The sequence below is a fragment of the Panthera uncia genome, assembly GCF_023721935.1.
Source record: "Panthera uncia isolate 11264 chromosome C1 unlocalized genomic scaffold, Puncia_PCG_1.0 HiC_scaffold_3, whole genome shotgun sequence".
In the NCBI taxonomy this organism is placed as follows: Eukaryota; Metazoa; Chordata; class Mammalia; order Carnivora; family Felidae; genus Panthera; species Panthera uncia.
The window spans coordinates 68,285,244-68,305,472 of record NW_026057584.1 but is presented as its reverse complement, the minus strand read 5'-3'; the positions used below and the strand labels follow the sequence as shown (position 1 = coordinate 68,305,472).

At 35.8% G+C, this 20,229-nt stretch overlaps 1 long non-coding RNA gene across 2 annotated transcripts in view; it reads left to right on the top strand.

Annotated features, from left to right (window-relative positions):
- LOC125911582 (uncharacterized) overlaps window positions 1–20,229 on the top strand; it is a 33,339-nt gene that overhangs the window by 1,773 nt on the left and 11,337 nt on the right. Inside the window, exons 3-4 of one of the 2 annotated variants that reach the window (XR_007454372.1) lie at window positions 1,741–1,853; window positions 7,618–7,682. This is a non-coding gene — a long non-coding RNA (uncharacterized LOC125911582). Of the gene's footprint in view, window positions 1–1,740; window positions 1,854–7,617; window positions 7,683–20,229 lie in introns of those variants that run through there. The other variant, XR_007454371.1, reaches the window with a different exon arrangement.

Sequence of the window (20,229 nt, the reverse complement as noted above, 5' to 3'; positions counted from 1 at the left end):
GTGATAGACTTAAATGAGGGAGGAGCAAACAACCTCTACAAAATCTTGCATTCAAATCTCTTTGTGTAGAAGTGCAAGTTATTCTCTTTGATTCTCTTAGCGGCTAGAGGAAACTGATTGCACTCTACCGAGAAGTTCGGAATTTTCGTGAAATGTTACAACAGATTCCCCTTTTTGCTGTGACAGAGGTTCACATAAGAAGATCAGAATACTCCTCCCTCCAAAACATTGCTAAGGAATAAAGGAACAATAAAACCTGCTTACTAGTCCTTAAGTGGGAGTTCAAAATATTCTCTCACAAGTACAATAGCCTAGAGAGAGAATTCATCCTTAATTTGCATAAGTCCTAAGACAAAGAAGTAGATATACTAAGCTTACAAGGAAATGAAGAAATCACTGTAGAAATATCAATAGTTTTTAGAATATGATCACCAATCTTCTATTTACGAAAATGACATAAAAAACAAACAATATAAAAATACCAATATTTTTATTTAATACGCAAAGTAAATGGTTAATATGAAAAAAGTTCATATAAAATCAACTAGAAAATATACATAGGCCAATAGGTGAGTAAAAAGGATGTGAAGGAGAAATTTACAAATGAATAAATATAAAGGTTTTGTTACAGTAGAGAATGCACATGTTTTCAAGATTTTAACAAAATATTTGAAATATGTATTGCAAGTTTTTAAAAGGTTGAAACACCTGACTATTAATTTGTTTTGGAATCTATCCCAAAGTAAAAATGCCTTAAAGAAAAAAAGATGTGCATAAAGAAAGAAAGAAAAAGAAAAAAGATATACACACATCATATTTTATCAGTAAAATTGAAATTTTAAATTAATTCAGACAGAAATCAGCCTGAATTAACCTGTATAGGAGAAATGTTAAATAAATTTCAATGAAATATTATGTAATTAATAATATGGGAATTGGAAAAAGTTTTGAATAATCTTTATTTGTTTCAATTATATGGAATATATGGGAATATTGACAAAATATAGCACAGGTAAAAGCTGGAAAAATCATGTATTAGTATCTGAATTCTATAAAAGGATACATACATCTAGGAAAATATATCTGCCAACTATAACAAAGTCAATATTGCTAAACACTGTAATTATGAGTGGGTGGTAATTTCTTTTCTCTGTTTCTCCAAATTTTCAAAATATACATTGATTACTTTCAAATTCTGAACACTTTAATATCCTTGCCTTCCCCCATACAAGTCTATGCATAAATACTATCAGAGTTGAAAGCTACTTGACTAAATAAAGATAGCATGGAACTATATTCTACTGGCCATCTATTTTCAGAGTTATTAAGGAGATATCATAAAATTTATGAGTGATTTTCTACTTTTATGTCCTTAAGTAATCTTTTTTAGATTAAACCAATTATTTGATTTTATAATTAAAATCCTTTTCTCTTTCTTTTCTTCTCCCATTAAACTAGCAGAACTCCTATTAAGATAGTGTTAATTGCCATCTTTTACATCTCACTGAAATAAAAAATTTGAATGTTTCACTTTGTGTGTCAAACTATGTATCTCAGAATACCGGTGTTTTATTACCCCATGGCAAAGCAGTACCAAAATTCAGTTAGAGTCGTACAGGAGATATGAAACATGTGTTTATCCAATCCCTGTTGATCTCTTCAATCTTTATCACATTGTTTCAAAGATGTTAAGATAACTGTATTTACCCATTATACTTATTGCTCTTCCAATTTCCTCAGGTTAGAAAGCTGATATGCAAAATCTCTAAATTGCACTGGCAACCCTCCAAGGAAATCTACTACAGACAACCAAAAGCTGGATGAGAAGAAACAGAAAGAAATTTTTCAAATAGGTATTTACAGAACTTTTAATAGCCAACTTACCTTCGGTATTATTCCTAAGACCTCTTGCATGACATTGGGAGCAGTAAGAATTTCGAAGTCTAGAATAATTCACAGCTCAGTACAATCTAAAGGGCAGCTATCCTTTGTAAGATGTAATGTGGTTTTTACATACGTAAATTAAAGTTTTAAAAACTGCGTACCATAGAAAAAATAATTTGGTGAGATATGATCTGTTGCTTTGATGCAATGAGAAGGTGTTTTCTTTTGCTAGGTTAAACAAGAGTAGTAGTTGTTGCTAATTGCAAGAGTTTACAGAAATTTTAATAAGCTAATGCACATCCTAAACCTTTCCCAGACTTAAAACATCATTCTCATCCTAAATTCTAATTAAAAAAAAAAATGCCCCCATGTGTGTCCCCCTGAAAACGGTTAGGAAATACTTATCCTTGGCAATTCTTTTACTACCACTTTTAATGTAAAGAATCTTTTTTTTTTTTTTTCCAAATTTACAACTTTTTTCAACAGTATGACTGCAAGTGATCTAGCCTGGACTACATCTACTCCCTCCACCAAAAATGATCAAAAGTATATATGGTGCGAGTTTTTCTATCTCCTAAGAGTCCTATACATTCTGGCTCTGGTTTCCTGAGACGAGAAATGGGGAAATGCCCACAAGCAAAGTGAGGCCTAACTTAAGTCACAGAGATGGAAATAACTTTCAGCATATACCCACAAGGACACAGCCAGCCACCATGAAGAAGTGGATGATTGTTTAGAGTAAAAACAGTTCTAGAGAACCGAGTTGTGCCCTCAGCACACGTCACCTCCTCCTCTCTGCTTTAGTGTTCCACATGACGCCAACTCAGTCACTCTCTCTCTGCATCTACAGCTCCTGCTGTCACTTGCAAGCTGGTCCTCATTATTCTCTTCTCTATTGAGGCGTTTTCTTAACCCTGAGTCCTACATCCCCATAGTTTCTGCTTACTGCTTCCTTTCTGTGTATCTCTCAGCAACTTTAACCACCCTATTGTCTTCAGCCTTTCTTTGAATGTCCCATTCAAACTTCACAAAGGACATGAAAATCTGATTGGGTCTGTCAGTCTCATCCATTTTAAGGCAGCTGAGTTGGCGAAAGTGCTCTCGCCAGGAAAATGTACACTCTGCTGGCCAGACGCCATGTGGGTGCCTTTGTGTCTAGCACGCACTCTGGGACCAATTGTATATGGTAAGAGTGGTGATGTCCCCCACATAAGGAGCCCCTCTGAGGGAATTTGGGAACAACAGACACCTTGGAATCTCCAAGGAAAACCACGAAACTGACAGATGGCTTAGGATGCCCCCTTTTGGTATTATTTATGTCCTCTTTTGTACTGTCTTTAGTACATCCCTTAAACGTTTATGTTGTTCTGTGTATATCCTCATGAGGAATTAAAAAGAAAAGTTCCCGCTTAAATGTGTATAGAGTATTGGTAAATGCCTAAGAGGAGAATGAGCACAGTAGATGAAATCCTCATTGAAGCCTTAGTAAAAAATGTGCAACTAATTTGAGACACCTCCTGTAAAAGAAATTAAAGGTGTTTCTGAGGAAGATCCAGCTTAGTGAACAAACGTGAGCCATGAAATTGGATGATCAACCAGTTGCTTGAAATAATGCATTGATTAGGTACTCTTATTAATAAGGCAGGAGGTCTCATACCTCCAGTAGTATTTTTGCTGCTACGAATTGGAGATGTGGAAAGCAACGTCTGGGACTGAGGAAGATCATTTCTTTCCTTAATCCTTACAGAAGAGTAGACCAGAGATGTTGAGGCTGAGAAGATACATTACCCTCCAACGCAGGACGTCAATAAGGCGTATGCACTGAAATGGGTTGGAAACCATCTAAGGCCAAGAAAATGACAAGCAGGGAATGTTAAGAGCCTTGTGCTCTGTCATCAATAGTTTGAATGCTCGAGAGAGGTCAAGACCCATAAGATTAGCCCCTTCTTCTGTCACACAAAAATTGAAAGGCTGGTTTAAACTGTGCTTTTATAATAGCACTATAAAGTAAGGTCATTCTTCCATGTATGCCAATAAGAACATTCGCATCTGCAGCAATTTGTGCTATGGTAAGCCATAAAAGCAAAAGAGCACTTGGCCATATATATTCTGAGAGAACCCGAGTGCCTGGAATCAGTGAAACAGGAAAGTCACGGAGTGAGCAAGAACGCATCTTGAAAAAGTGGCCGTGGCACGGGAATCGTGTTAATTGAGTTCCTTCTCAGGCTCAATTTGTACCACTGGTGGCAACATTTCCTCTGAGGGGGCCGGTGATCGATAACGTGACTGACAATGGTAAAGTAAAAGGAAGGAAGTGTTCTCTTCCAAGGGCAGTACAGGTGTGTCCATGGTGTTGATGTTTACAGAGCCCATTTCTCTTATGCCAGCCAATCCCACACAGCCTCTGTCCTGAACATCTGGGCACTATACACACCCTGATCTGAACTTAAAAAGGTAAAGATTCACACCAGTCTACCATCTTCACCCACCGAGATCAAATCAATATTCATGGAAAACGAAAAGTGAACGTTAATGCAACTCTAAGCAATCATAGTTCCAAATGCAATCACCTTGGTTTCTAAATTTGGCAATTTATTTACACGTCAGCCAATGGAGGAATGGACTTGAATATTTCTCAAAACATTTAATACTTCTCAATATCAGGCTTATTTGGTTTTATTCCGTATTTGTGACATACCTGACAGACTGTTCAGTGCCTAAATTAACTAACATGTGTTCAGATGCCAAGACTTCTTACACATAAACCTAGGATGAAAGACACAAAATATTCTTTCAGGGGCTGAGAAGGAGTTTTCCACAAATTTATGTAAGACATAAAAAGTCTCTGATAAGATCTTTAACTTAAGACAACTTATCTGAAACGGCTTCCACGTGAGGAATATATGAGAAACGTTAGAAGCCTAACAAGTTATTCTCATTACATTTGCTCATATGGGAGTCATAGTAGAGTGAAGTTTATAAAGGAAGCAAAAAGGTGACATTTTCAAATTGTTTTCCAGATGACTCTTTATAAAGTGAGTTGGCAGCTTTAGCATAATTTGAGCTCAACAGGTATGAAGAGCACAAAACAATCCCAAACAAGCAGCATTGTTCCCTGGGATAACAGTCTTTTAACAAAGTAAAAGCGGTTCTGAATGAATTGTAAAGAAAAAAAAAATCTGTCCAGTGATCAGAACACAGAGGGTTGTGGTTCACTGGCTCTGTCTCAAAGGACCCAGGAAACTGGGAGGGGCAACCACTTTCCACACTCCACAGGCCACATGGAAGCTTGGCGGATGAAGAAAAAATCCCCAGGGCTGGTGACTGGTCAATTACGAATTGTAATTCAACTGTCCCTACAGTTGCCAGAGAAACCAACTTGGGAACTGTGGTACCTTTTGAGACACGACTAAAGAATGGCCATGGCTGGTTAGAATACAGTACTAACAACAGTGTTTGATCCATGTGCTGAACAGTACAATACAGGCAATTCCTTGCACTTACCAACTGCCTTATTAGTAAAAAAGGGAGCAAAAACATGTGGCTATATCAACATGCCATGGTTCCCTCGTCCACAACTGACTGCATCTGGTGTTAAACTGAAAAACTGATACTTCAGAGACATGAATCTGCCACATTTCAAGGATATGACATCAATGAGAACAAAAATGTGAAAACAAAAAACAATTCCATAGAGCAGGTAAACACCTTGACAAATATGAACACTTTCAATCATGTCAAACTGTTTTAAAAATGCCCACTTTGCCATCCCTCTCCAGATACTTAACGCTTCCTAACACAAGAATAGAATAAATACAGGAGAGAAATCAATACTCTGCACGTCTAAACTGTTCAAGCCTGCCAGTGCAATCAAACTTTCTTCTTTTTCTCTGCAAAGAGCTCAGAGGTAGTTTCTCAGTTCAAGGATGAAACATTCTCACTGCTCCTTCTCTAAATATAAATATAGATAACAGAGACATTAATTTCCTGAGAATTTAGCTGAAGAATTGTTTTTAGTTGTGTTCTCAGCAGCAGTTTTCTCTGGCTAGATTGAATGATTCTTTTACAAATGACCTTGTCAGTAAAGCTCCTAATAATTGCTAACTTTTTAATACTTTGTAATTGGTAGAAAAGGCTTTTCTCCTGATTTAGTGAGAAATAACTTAATGTTCCTTTTTAAAAAGGGATTATTTTCCTTGAACTTTAATATGGAAGCTGTTAAATTAGCAGCCCTGGAGGCTGGAAACTTCCATTGAGCCACAAAACCCGTAGAGCAGGAAGCTTTCGTACAAGCCTTGGAAATGCCAATGAAGAGCCTGTAATCTCCATCCCCAACTGATGTAGGCAGGAGGGTTTTGACAGATCCAGTTGGGGCAATAATTTGAAGTTTGGAAAGGAAACATACCTGTCCAGAATAAGGGCCATCCACTAATGTATTTCCAAGAGACTGTCTAATTATCGTCGGGTACCAAGTAATCTTCTGAATAGACTGGGGCCCTCCTCCTCCAACCTGCTTCCCGAGTCACTGATGTTTCCACATTCCTTGCCTTTCCTGCACTTTAGACAGATTTCATTAAAATCAAGCTGGGTTCTTTTTCTCTCTTTGATGATCAGTGCTTCTTAGCATAATATTCAGGGCCTTTGTCCTCAGACACCCTTGCAGGACCATTCCCTCCCAGAACTCTCATGAATTCCATGGCTGGCTCCAGAAGGCTGGAACTTCTGAAGACAGTCTTCATGGTTGGATGGCCTGAAACTGTTAGTCTTTTTGAAAAGAAATTTCTTAATATTTATGGATTTCTAACAATGTGATATGTGCCAAAAAGTAGGCTAGGGATATCAGCAATTTGGTTTTTGATGGGAAAATAAACCCCAGAATTCAATGTATAAAGACTCAGATTATCAGTTTTTGGTATCAAAAATTGAGAAAATTTTTCTTTGGCTGATTTACAACACGTGGGCACTTTTTTTTCCTTAATATTTATTATTCTGAAGAAATGGATCATGAAATCATATTTTTAGCAAACTTATTAATGTAAGAGGAAAACAACTTTTTATATTATCAGCTATATTAAATAACTCCTTGATTCTGTTTCTGGGGTTATACATGACATGTGCAATTTTGAGGTCATAAGACATAATATATATTCTACCATTCTTGAAAAAAAAATACTATGTGCCTTCCTATTGCCTTCATTGAGTTAAAGGTTTGGATGTTTTAATTTTCCTTTAAAATATTCTCCACTAAAAACTATTTCTCCTGTAAATAAAGAATACGAAGATTTGTTATTTATTTAAATATTTTTAATGAGTGACTCTATTTAATCAGATTTCTCTAAGAAAATGAAATACAATTGAGGAAAATATGTTGAATTGATTTATTCTGTTGCTCACCTATATCCACATGATATTTTCCAATTTCCATACCAAGATACCAGAAGGCGGGTGTTATTCTTATTTATTTATAATTATACATTTTCTTTGAATACGTAGTCTTCCCCCTCTCTCCCTACCTGTGGTAAAGTCTTGTATGCATATTGCAGGGAGAGTGATGGTGATAATAATTATAAGTAGGACCTAGACAGAACATTTGGTGTAATGAATATTGAAAGGGTTCACACATATTAAGATCTAGGATGGTTATTCTTTCCTTAGTTTGAAAATTACTTTAAAAGCAAAAACAAAACAAAACAAAACAAAAGCTTTCCCTTTTTTCCTCTGTTTTTTTTTCAGGTTTATATTGTATATTTAGAATCGCAAATTAAATTTCTTATGAAAAGAACTTAAGATACACTCTGGTAAGTAGTGAGAAGTGGCTGGAGAAGCAGAAAGAACCTAGTATACTGGGTTAAGGGGTTTCTGTTACATCTCATTAGCCATCATGAAATATTGGGCAAAAACCCTGCATATTCACATTTTCACTTTAGAAATATGATTCTTGAGTCAATTTGGAAGGATGATTAGAATGAGAGACAACAGGAAGTAGAAGTTTTTCTACCACAGAAGATAATAATCTATATCATACACTGTAGACTATACTAATTATAGACTAATCTAAGCAGGAGATGGTGAAGGTTAGGTATAGAGAGAGAGCATTGAGATATTTGAGAAGAGTCACCAGACTTGATGACCCAACAGATGTGGGGTGGGAATGAAAGGATGACCAAAGCTAATCTCAGCTAATCTCAGGTTTTGACTTGAGGATTGGACGGAGGAACATGCTATGCAGTAAGATGAGGAAACTGGAAAGAGGAGTAGACTCATTTGGGGAAGACAACATCACTATATGGAGGTTTCAGTTGTGAGGTACCAGGTAGGATATCCCGATGAAAGCCAATAAAAGCTATTGAGTGAAGCCTTCCTTCCCTCCTCATTTGAAAATGTACACATTATTAGGAAGTGCTTCACTGAAATGTTTTGCCATGACAGTTCGATATTCCTCCAGCTTTGTATTGGCAGAGTAAGAACTCAACAAGTGTACATTAAATTGAGAAAATAAATGAATGCGTGAAGGAATGAATATTCTCACTTTGTCATCTCCCACACTAACTGTAATTATTTCCTCATGTTCATATCTCCCAATAGCTGTGAATTTCTAGAGATGACATCCTTATAAGCTCCAAAATTTAGCAAGTGACCAGAAGATAGAGAACATTCAATTAGTGCTTATTTGTTGACAGTATGAATTAATTCGTGAATTACTGAAGGAGTTAATCAGCCAGCTTGTCTCAGAGTTTACTATTTGTAAGGGGGAGTAGTAGACAAAACCATTTAAGGAAGACATTATCTCTTTCCAATCACTGGTGTACTTGACTAGTTTGCTGAAGCTGGCATAACAAAGAATTACCGACTGGATGACTTAAATCAACAGAAATTATTCTCTCAGGATTATGGAAGCTAGAAGTCTGAGATTAAGGTATTGGTAGGGTTGTTTTCTTCTGAGGCCTCTCTTCTTTGCTTACAGATGGCTGTCTCCTTCCTGGGTGTTCACATGGTCTTCCCTTTGTATGTGATTGTGTCCAAATATCCTCTGTTTCTAAGGACACCAGTCATTGAATTAAAGTCCATCCTAACAACTCATTTTAATTTAACTACTTTGTTAAGACCCTATCTCCAAATACAGTCACATTCTGAGGTGGTAAGGGTTAATACAATTCACTCCCTAACAGATACCATTTGGAATTCCTGGAATCTATATGGCCTGTCTAGCAATTTAAAGACAGCTGACTCTATCAGACATTACCAAACAACCTAACTCTAATTCACCTTAATGTTTATATCCTTAAAATACCCTAGTTCCTTGGTATTCTATCAGTATATCAGTCAATTGGAGAACCTAAAATAGTATATTGAGATGACTGCATGAATTTCTAAATACTTTTCTGAGTATAAGTACCTAAAGATGAGAAATGTATATTGTGAATAATGTATATTTGAATATTTTGAAGAATCATAAATATCATGTGGATAATTGGGATTTTTCAGAGTCACTACAATTATTAGACTCATTTTCTATATTTCAGTAAGGAAATAACTCATACTTTTTAAACAATAAATATAGAGCAATTAAAAATATTTCTATGATCAGTGATCTCATTTAGTGATAAATCATGATTGAGGCAGCAAGGGTTTATTCTGAAGAACTCATGCCATTTTTTTAATGCCATTTTTTTTTAACACTGACCTCAGGGCAGACATTTCTAGTTAAGTGCAAGTGTCAGATGCAGAGCTGTTGTACTGATTATAAAACAAAGGTGAGGCAAAGGAGGAAGAGGAAAAGCTCAGTGTACTGGGGGAAGGCAGGAAGCCAAAGGAGGGAGATGCCAGACTGGGTGAGCCTGCTCGTTTCACTAGTCACATCTTGCACTGTGGACAATGTTCCACTTCTCAGCAGAAGCAACCTGTGGGACTCAGGAGAGTCATGAAATTTAATCTGCAATTCCTTAAGTCCCATTTTGTCCTTAGTTGCTGATGATTCTACTTTTTCCCCCCTCAAATTAAGCAGTGTAAGGTCTTGGAACCCAGAATTTTTTTCCTATTAAAGAAATTATTCTACTGTAACATGTAAATTCCTTATATCTCTGTAATGAAGAGCTCAAACTTAATTTTTCGTTAATGTAAGATTTTTTTTTGCATCTAATTTGATGAATAATGTAAGCTTTGGAGACATATTCTCTTATTCTCGTTTAACCCCCTCATTGGGCCGACCTAATTTTTTTTTCCAATCCTTACCCATTTTACATAAACTACACTCCATGTAACAGCAAGATGGATCTAAAATCAGCATGGATGTCAGATAGGAGAATATCCATGTAGAGTAATTTATTCAGAGAGCCAATTTAAATGCCTCATTTAAATTTCATGGAAATGGTCTTGCTTGTCCAGCAACTGGCTGTGGAATAGGTTAGGAGGAGCTTATTTTCTGGCCCCTCATTTTCTCTATCTCTTTGCCACTGTCTAAAATCCAGCTTCTAGGACTCTATCCAAACAACACACACACACACACACACAAATCATTTTTAGGCTTGGGTAATTCCTTCAAGCCAATACATTTCCCTTGCAAGTTTGCAAGTTAACTGCCATTTGCTAGAGTAGATCCGGTCTAATATGCCTCAAGTCAACTTGTGTGTGGTTCAAATGGGGGTTCATATTTCTGTTCCGTGTCTACATGCATTGTCTGTTAGGAATTCTGTCTGCTGGTTGCACAGCAACCTAACCAGCAGAAATTAGGTTGGACACCAAGGCACTGATTAGAGTTATAAAAAGCATGGATTTATTTCTGTTTATCTTAGACTTTATTTGGCTCTAAAAATCCAGTCGACTGAAGCAGAGGTTCATTTAAGTTCCTTCAGTGTGCAAATCTTATCACCAGTTTTACAGCTTAATAACTGACGATTTTCTCCTTTTGTCTTTAAATTTCCCATATTCACACATCTCTTTGAAATGGACATTTTGAAATCTTTCAAAAAGGGTGAAACATAAACCCTCTTAATGACTAACTTTATAAAGCAGAGGACAACCTTGGCTTTGCCCAACATAGATCATAGAGACCTGTGGTATGCAGAGAAGAGGTAGATAACTGGCCTTCAGCTCCTGGGAAAATGGACTCATTGGGACGTCCCTCTGACTTCTGAGACCCAATCAAAAATGCAACTCACTGCTGAATTGGAAAACCTCAGCCAGGTCATCCTCCTGTTGTAATAATGAAGTCTTTATATTCTGATGACCATGGTGTTAAACCTTGTTTGTACTTGGTCTTCCTTGCAACATTTTCACAGTTCATCTTATTAAATGGTTGGGCCACATTTAACTCTACACCCACTTTCTCCAGATCACAGTGTTTGATCATAGATTTATAGATCATTTAACACGAGCAACAGCTATTTCACCAACAGTCTTGCTGTCGTTAAGCAGCAGCTACTGTCAAAGTTCAGGAACAGGCCCAGCAGGATGATGAAAAGAATCAAGACACAGTGCCTTTCCAACTGTCACAACAGCAGAGAGAAGCATCTGGTGCCCAGGACAGCCAGTAGAAAGGGCGCCAGCAATGGGGGCTCTGATTCTGCAGGCTTTTAGGAGAAGTTCCCATCTCTATCTCAATGGACAAGGCAAGGAACCCCATCAAATTCCACAAAGGACAGATTAGAAAGTTATTGTGCCAGAAATCCCCTGGAATCATCAATCTCAAAACCAGAGGAGATTTTCCTGAAAACTGAAAATAAACAAACAAAACTTATTAATGAATATAGACTGAGAGAACAAAAACTGTTCACACACAAAAAATTTACTTTAAAACATCTTTGCTTCTTGGAATCCATATTTATGGCGGAAATTAATAAACCTCTTTTATTACATATTCATGTATTATCTGGTTTGCATCATTTCTTGGTATAGCTGTGTCCTCATCTCTGACACTCTTTCCTATCATTGTGATATTGTGAGAACTAAATTAGAAAGTGCATGGAAAGTGTCTTGACTGGAGCCTAGAACCAAATAAATTTTCCATAAGTGGGAAGATTTTTGTTTTAAGCTGTTTTAATTCCAAAGAGCAAGGAATTATTTCCCATAAATTTAATTAAATGGTCCTACATTAGCAAGTACTAAACTTCTAGAAAATACAGTAATTATTCCTACCGAAGACATAGATTGGACTCCCAAAATTTGTTTATGAGTCAAATGGAATAGATTATTTCACAAAATGTTATAGGTAGTCATAAAGGCTCGAGGCCAGCCTGTAAAATCATTACTTTTTGTAAATTTAAGCTAGTATAATCTTCCAGGGACAGAAATACATCCCTCTTAAAGATACCACATTTTTAAAATATAATTGATTGAAAGGAAATATTGTTGTTAGTATTATGTATTTTTAATTTTGGTTCTTCAGTAAAGCAAAAAGTTTAATGAAAAGCAACTCAGAAGAAAGTGAGGTCTTCTGTGAAACTTTTACATGAAATGCATTTAAGGGCTTTGGGGATATATTATTTTTATTTTGTTTTATTTTAACAATGACAAATTATTATCCTGCTTCATATATTTCTTTTGCTTTAATCTAATCCTTGTGTTTCCTCAATAACATAAATGAGTCATTTAATAAAGATAAGAGTCATATCTTGATTATAATGTGTTTTATTTAATTTCTTAATTCCAGCGTTAGCACATAGCTGTAGATGTTATATATATGTATATGTGTATATACATATATATAAAAAGTATACACATTTTATATGTTTTATATATATATGGTTATATGTAATATACACACACATATATGTGGTGATATCTAATAAACTAAATCAATAAAAGAAGCTTTTTTCCCTCTGGAAAGCAGGCAGGGACAAAAGACAATAGAGAAGGAAAGCTAATATTATATGAAAAACTAAGAAATGGAAGTGTAGAATTTATTTTATTTTAATATGAAGAAATTAAAGAAGTATTAAGAGTCAGAGTATCATATATTAGGCAACAGAGACCATAGGACCTTGACAATTTAGCAATTCTATCTTGCAACTGCAAGTAACACCATGACCACCTGACAATGACTTAAACCAGAGCTTCTTAAATTTTGATATTCTTTTTAATTGACTTTATCTGTTAAAATGCCTATCTGATTGGATAGGTCTCAGGTGAGTCCTGAGATTCCACATTTTACAACTTCCCAGATGATGCTGATCATGACCACACTTTGAGTAGCAAGGGTTTGAGACACATTGTAGTAGCATTGTATTATTGTAATTAACATTGTATTAGCCAATATTTGACATTTATTGTTGACTAGATGAGAAATCTATAGTCATGGTTAGTGGTTAGTTCATGAGCTCAATGTTATCATCAAGAAACTGGAGAATTCTCATCCTCTGCTTTAATATTTCAGCATTTATTGTCATATTAATTATTGATCTCACATGGCTGCTACAATTCCAGTCATTATGTTCTCACACAACCACATCCAAAGGCGGAAGCATGCATAAGAACTTTACAGTAGTATCTCTTCTCTTACCATGTTACAAAACTTATTTCAGAAGGTTCAGAACAGGTTCCCCCTAATAGCTCATTGGCAGGAATTGGATCATATGGCCGTTTCTACCTGCAGGAGAGGGAAAGGAAGTGCTAGACTTTTTAGCCCCTGGAGTGAAGGTTGGATGAGGGAGGAGGGGGTTGAGAATGGCTATTAGGTAGCCAAGAAAACAGTCATGTATAGGAGGTTTCATTATGATTGCCTTCTGGGTGGAGTAGATCATCTTCCTTCCTGGAGTGCAGGAAAGAAAGGGAGACCACAAACTAATGGATTCTATAGATACATTTTCATTAGTCCATTCTTCATATTTCAAGAAATGTCTGAAGCATATCTGGCAGAAGGTGTCAGGTTATTTAAAATCATTTATTTTCAATTGCAATGTTTAACGCAGTATAGGTTTAACTGAGGTTTGTATAAAATAAATTGGATCTTTTTGGCTTTTAGCTAATAGGTCTCCATTCCTCCAGCTCACGGCTTATGCATTTGACACAGTTGTACATGTGAGTATGAGCCATCCTATAGCTTTTTATTCACAACACACATAACAAAATTTAAAATCAAAGCATGTTAAAGATGCACAATTGTTAAAGGGGACCTGGGTGGTTCAGTTGGTTAAGCTTCTTACTCTTGATCTCAGCTCAGGTCATGATCTCACAGTTCTTGAGTTGGAGTCCCATGTCTGTGCGGCTCTGCCCTGACAGTGTGGAAGCTGCTTAGGATTCTGTCTGTCTCTCTCTTTCTGCTCTTCCCCGACTTGCTCTCTCTCTCTCTCTCTCTCTCTCTCCAAATGACTAAGTAAACTTAAATTTTTTTTTTAAATGCACAATTGTTGAAATAAATAGAGCAGATGGGTAGAACAAATTACTTGCTATTTCAGGTAATTTTAACTCTTTAGGTATTTTTAAGGGAAAATATACAAAGCCCAAAATGTTTCAAATGGTTTATTTAATTTTGTATTTAATTTTGTGGTAAAAAGGGTAAACTTCAAAGACAATAACTTTATACATGATTGATATATTTCAGGGAGAAGCATAAAGAAAAAAAAACACTAAATGCTCTAAGAAAAAGTGGTAAAAACTTCAACTCATAATAAAGTGTCATTTTTTTACATAAACAATTTAAAATGAATAGTTTCAGATAATAGTTTTACATAACATTGACCCAGATTATTGACCTTTAACATATGCATTTAATACTGTAAACTTCTCTTAGCCCTGGTTTCATTCATCTCACAAATTTTGTTTAGTTGTATTTATTTTTATTTGGTTAAAGATATTTTTTTTGACATTTTTTCATTTGTGAGAGAGACAGGGAGACAGAGTGTGAGCGGGGGAGGGGAAGACAGAGGAAGGAGACACAGAATCCAAAGCCGGTTCCAGGTTCTGAGCTGTCAGCACAGAATCCAATGTGGGGCTCGAACCAACAGACTGTGAGATCATGACCTGAGCCGAAGTTGGAGGCTTAACCGACTGAGCCACCCAGGTGGCCCTGGTTAAAAATATTTTAAAATTCCTTTTCAGATTTCATCTTTGACCCATGTGTTATTTAGAAGTGTGCTATTTAATCTCTATGCATTTTTTAATTTTCCATGTATCTTTCTGTTGTTATCGATTTTTAAGTTAATTCCATTGTGGTGTGAAAGCAGACATTGTACAATTTCTTTATTTTGTTTTTTGTTTGTTTGTTTGTTTTCTTCCATGTTTTTACTTAAATTCCAGTTAACATACAGTGTAGTATTAATTTTAGGCATAGAATTTAGAGATTCATCAGTTACATACAACACCTGGTGCTCATCAAAACAAGTGCACTCTTGGGTTCTGTGTTGGGCATGGAACCTACTTAAAACACAAACAAACAAACAAACAAACAAGCAAACAAAACAAATGCACTTGTTAATCCTCATCACCTATTTAACCCCGCACCTTGTCCACCTCTCCTCTGGTAACTATCAGCTTGTTCTCTATAGTTAAGAATCTATCTCTTCGTTTTTCTTCTCTTTCATTTGTTTTGTTTCTTAAATTCCACATGTGAGTGAAATCATATGGTAGTTGTCTTTCTCTATGACTATTTCTTTTAGCATAATACTCTCTAGCTCCATCCACATCATTGTAAATGCAAATTTTCATTCTTTTTTATGGCTGAGTAATAGTCCATTGTATGTATATGTGTATATACATCTTCTTTATCCATCATCAGTCGATGGACATTTGGGCTCTTTCATAATTTGGCTATTGTTGATAATGCTGCTATAAACTTTGGGGTGCATAAAACCCTTTGAATTAGTATTTTTTATCGTTTGGGTAAATACCTAGTGGTGCAATTACTGAGTCATGGGGTACTTCTATTTTTAAATTTTGAGGAACCTTCAGACTTGTTTTCCAGAGTGACTGCTCCAGTTTGCATTCCCACCAACAGTGTAAGATGTTCCCCTTTCCCTACATCGTCATTAACACCTGTCGTTTCCTGTGTTGTTGATTTTAACCATTCTGATTGATGTGAGATGATATTTCATCATAGTTTTGATCTGTATTTTCTTGATGATGAGAGATGTTGAGCATCTTTTTACGTGTGTGTTGGCCATCTGTATGTCTTTTTTTTTGTTTTTCATTTATGAAGATGTGCTTTATGGTCCAGAATGTGGTCTATTTTTTTGAATTTCTATGTGAGTTTGAGAAAAAATATGTAGTCTGCAATTTTCACTACCCACATCTCTCAATTTTCATTGGCCAAAGTGAGTCACAGGGTCATGCTTGAGCTCAGCAGAAAAGGGAAATATAATATTTATATATGAAGGAAATAAATTCTGGTGAATAATATATCCTCAAAATAAACCCTCAAAAAAAAGTTGTTTTAATTCCAAAGAGCAAGGAATTTGAGGATTTTTTTTTAAATTCTTGACTGAAATCTGCCAACAATTTTCTCATTCATTTTATGATTAATTTACTAAATAAATATTGATTAATCATTATTCCAACTACCATGCTGAACATAGGGTTATAGGCTTAGCCTTTAACTTTTTGGAGCATATAGACTATCAACTTGAAATCTTTGCAGCCAAGAGACATAGATGTGGCCACTGCTTCATAACAGAAGAAGTCATATACATAGCACATTACCATTAGTAATCATCAGCATAATAATTTATTAATGTAAGAAATATCAATGGATGATCAATTGGTAAAACTTAAATGTGAAACAAGGTATTTACATAGTTTAATATTATATCCTCACAGCATACTTGTTGATTACAAAGAGAAAAATAATAATTTCACATTGGAGAAATATATCCTTAACCAAATGATCCAAGTTAACATCATAGTAATTGGACAATTAGCATCATATGCCTTCTGACAGGATGCACTAAAGAAAAACATCACTTCTTTGGTATTACGACAAAATTTTATAATATGATTATAGCTATGTGGACATATCAAACAAGCCCAAATTGATGTCACTCTTTAAAATGACTGACTTAGGGGTGCCTGTGTGGCTCACTCAGTTAAGTGTTTGACTCTTGATTTAAGCTCAGGTCATCATCTCATGGTTCATGAGTTTGAGCCCTGCATTGGGCTCTGTACTGACTATGCAGTGCAGAGCCTGTTTGGGATTCTCTCTCTCTCCCTCTCTGTCTCTTCTCCATGTGCTCTCTTTCTCTCAAAATATATGAATAAACTTAAAAAAAAATAAAATGACTGGCTTAAAGTCTTAAAACATGAATAGGTTAAAACATCAAGGAGAGATAGAGACACATTCAGAATGGCAGAGAAAGAACCTTCAAAAATCTGCTCCTCAATGAAGTCAATGAGAAGACTGACAAAAATTGTGAAAATCAAACAGTGGGCACCTGGGTGGCTCAGTCGTTTAAGCATCCGACTTCAGGCTAAAGGTCATGATCTCACGGTTTGTGAGTTCGATCCCCATGTCAGGCTCTGGGCTGACAGCTATGAGCCTGGAGCCCTCTTCAGATTCTGTGTCTCCCTCTCTCTCTGCCCCTCCTCCACTTGCACTCTGTCTCTTTCTCAAAAATAACTAAACTTTAAAATAATTTTTTTAAATATAAAAAAAATCTGTTCCTCAATAGAGTCAATGGGAAGACTGACAAAAACTGTGAAAATCAAACAGAATAAAACTCTAAATGCAAAAGGTAAAACTATAAAATTCTGAGCAAAACAAAATAGGTCCTCACAGCCCTGGATCTGGCAACGGGTAATTAGATATGACACCATAAACAACAGTAACAAAAGAAAAAAATAAATAAACTTTATCAAAATTAAAAAACTTTGTACATCAGAGAGCATAACCAAGAAAGTGAAAAGACAACTATGGAAGAAATATTTGCAAGTCATATCTGACAAAGAACTAGTATCCAAAATATATGAAGAACTCTTAAATTCAACCATAAAAGTCAACCCAATTAATAACTGGGCAAAGAACTTGAATAGATATTGCTCCAAAGGAGATACACAAATAGACATTAAGCACGTGAAAAGACACTCAATATCATTAGTTAGAAAAATGTAAGTCAAAATCACAAGAAAATACCACTTCACACTAATCATAATTCAGAAAATAAAAGGTGTTGGTAAGAATGTAGAGAAATAAGAAATTCTTTACATAACTGGTGGCAATATAAAATGATGCAGCCACTGTGAAAAACATTTTACTGGTTTCTCATATAGTTACACATCGTATACCACCTGACCCAGATATTCCATTCCTATGTATATAAGTAGAATAATTAAAAACATGGACTCAAAAAACTGCGTTCACATAAAACACAGTACTCAAGTGCACAAGATGATCATAGTAACATATTCATGTTAGCCAAAAGATTGAAAAATCCCAAATGTCCATGAATGGATGAATAGATCAACAGAATATGGTATATACATACAGTGGACTATGATTCAGTCATAAAAAGGAATGAAGTACTAAAAAGGTCTATGACATAAACAAACCTTGAAAACACCATGCTACATGAAAGAAACCAGACACAAAGGTCACGTATTGTATCATTCCATTTATATGAAATAGGGAAATCAATATAAACACAATACGGATTAGTGATTGTGGGGGGCTAGAAGTGTGGGAAAATAAGTATTAACTACTTAGTGGGAAATAATAGCCTGTAGGCACTATACCATTAGTTGTATGTGATGTTCATGCTGACACATGGTTCCACAAGGCTGCATCCAGCCAGTGACTGAGTAAGGCAACATTACCAGAACCAGACCATTTTTGCTCACTGAAAGATTTTTTACATGAACAAGAACCCACTGACAGAAAAAGTGCCTGGGTATCTAGGAGGAAGGACATTGTAGCAGAGGAACCTTATAAAGGAGGTGTTATTAATACCCCCCATTGTAGAGATGAGGGAACAGTCTTAGAACATCTGATCACCATGCCCTGTAAGTAAGAAGCAGTTTATGGGAATCTGATGCAAAGCCCATATTGGTTGAATACCTTAAATTGATTACAGGCATACCTCACTTTACTGTGCTTCACTTTATTGCAGTTCACAGGTACTGTGATTTTTGCACACTGAAGGATTGTGGCAATCCAGACTCAAGCAAGTTTTGCGCCATTTTCCCAAGAGCATTTCTTCACCTGTTTCTGTGTCACAGAAACAGTTTGGTAATTCTCACGATATTTCAAAATTTTCATTATTATATTTGTCATGGTGATCTGTGGTCAAGGATCTTTGAGGTTACCGTTGTAGTTATTTTGAGGGTCCCCAAACCAAGCTCGTATGAGATGGAAAACTTAATTGATAAATGTTGCATGTGTTCTCACTGCTCCACGGATCTCTCTCCATCTCCTCGGGCCTTCTGATTCCCTGAGACACATCAATATTGAAATTAGATTAACTAATAATCCTCTGATAACTTTAAAGTGTTCAAGTGAAAGAAAATGTTACAGATCTATTTATATTTTTGTGTGTTTTCTTTAATTTTAAATCCAACATAGTTAACGTACAGTGTTATATTGGTTTCAGGTGTACAATATAGTGATTCAACAATTCCATACATCACCCAATGCTCATTGGGACAAGTGTGCTCCTTCATCCTTATGACCTATTTTACTTATCCCCCCACCCATTTTTCCTCTGGTTACCATCTGCGGTAACCATCCATTTGTTCTTGATAGTTAAGAGTATGTTCTTTGGTTTGTCTCTCTCTCTCTTTCCTTTGCTCATTTGTTTCGTTATATATATACCACATATGAGTGAAATCGTATGGTGTTTGTTTTTCTCTGACTGATTTATTTTGCTTAGCATTATAGTCTCCAGCTCCATCCGTGTCATTGCAAATGGCAAGATTTCATTCTTTTTTATGGCTGAATAGTATTCCTGTGTGTGTGTGTGTGTGTGTGTGTGTGTGTGTGTGAGTGTGTATCACATCTTATTTATTCATTCATCTATCAGTGGAAATTTGGCTATTTTAAATAATGCTGCTGTAGACATAGGGGTGCATGTATCCCTTTGAATTTGTGTTTTTGTGTTTTTTGGGTAAATACCCAGTAGTGCAATTACTGGATCATAGTTCTCTTTTTAATTTTTTTAAAGAAGCCTCCATACTGTTGTCCATGGTGGTTCTTTCAGTTTGCATTTCTACCAACAGTGCAAGAGGGTTCATTTCTCTACACATCTTCACCAACACTTGTTGTTTTTTGAGTTTCTGATTTTAGCCATTCTGACAAGTGTGAGGTGATATCTCATTGTAGTTTTGGTTTGCAGTTCTCTGATGATGAGTGTTGTTGAGCATCTTTTCATATGTCTGTTGGCCTTCTGGATGTCTTGTTTGGAGACATGTCTTCTGCCCATTTTTTAA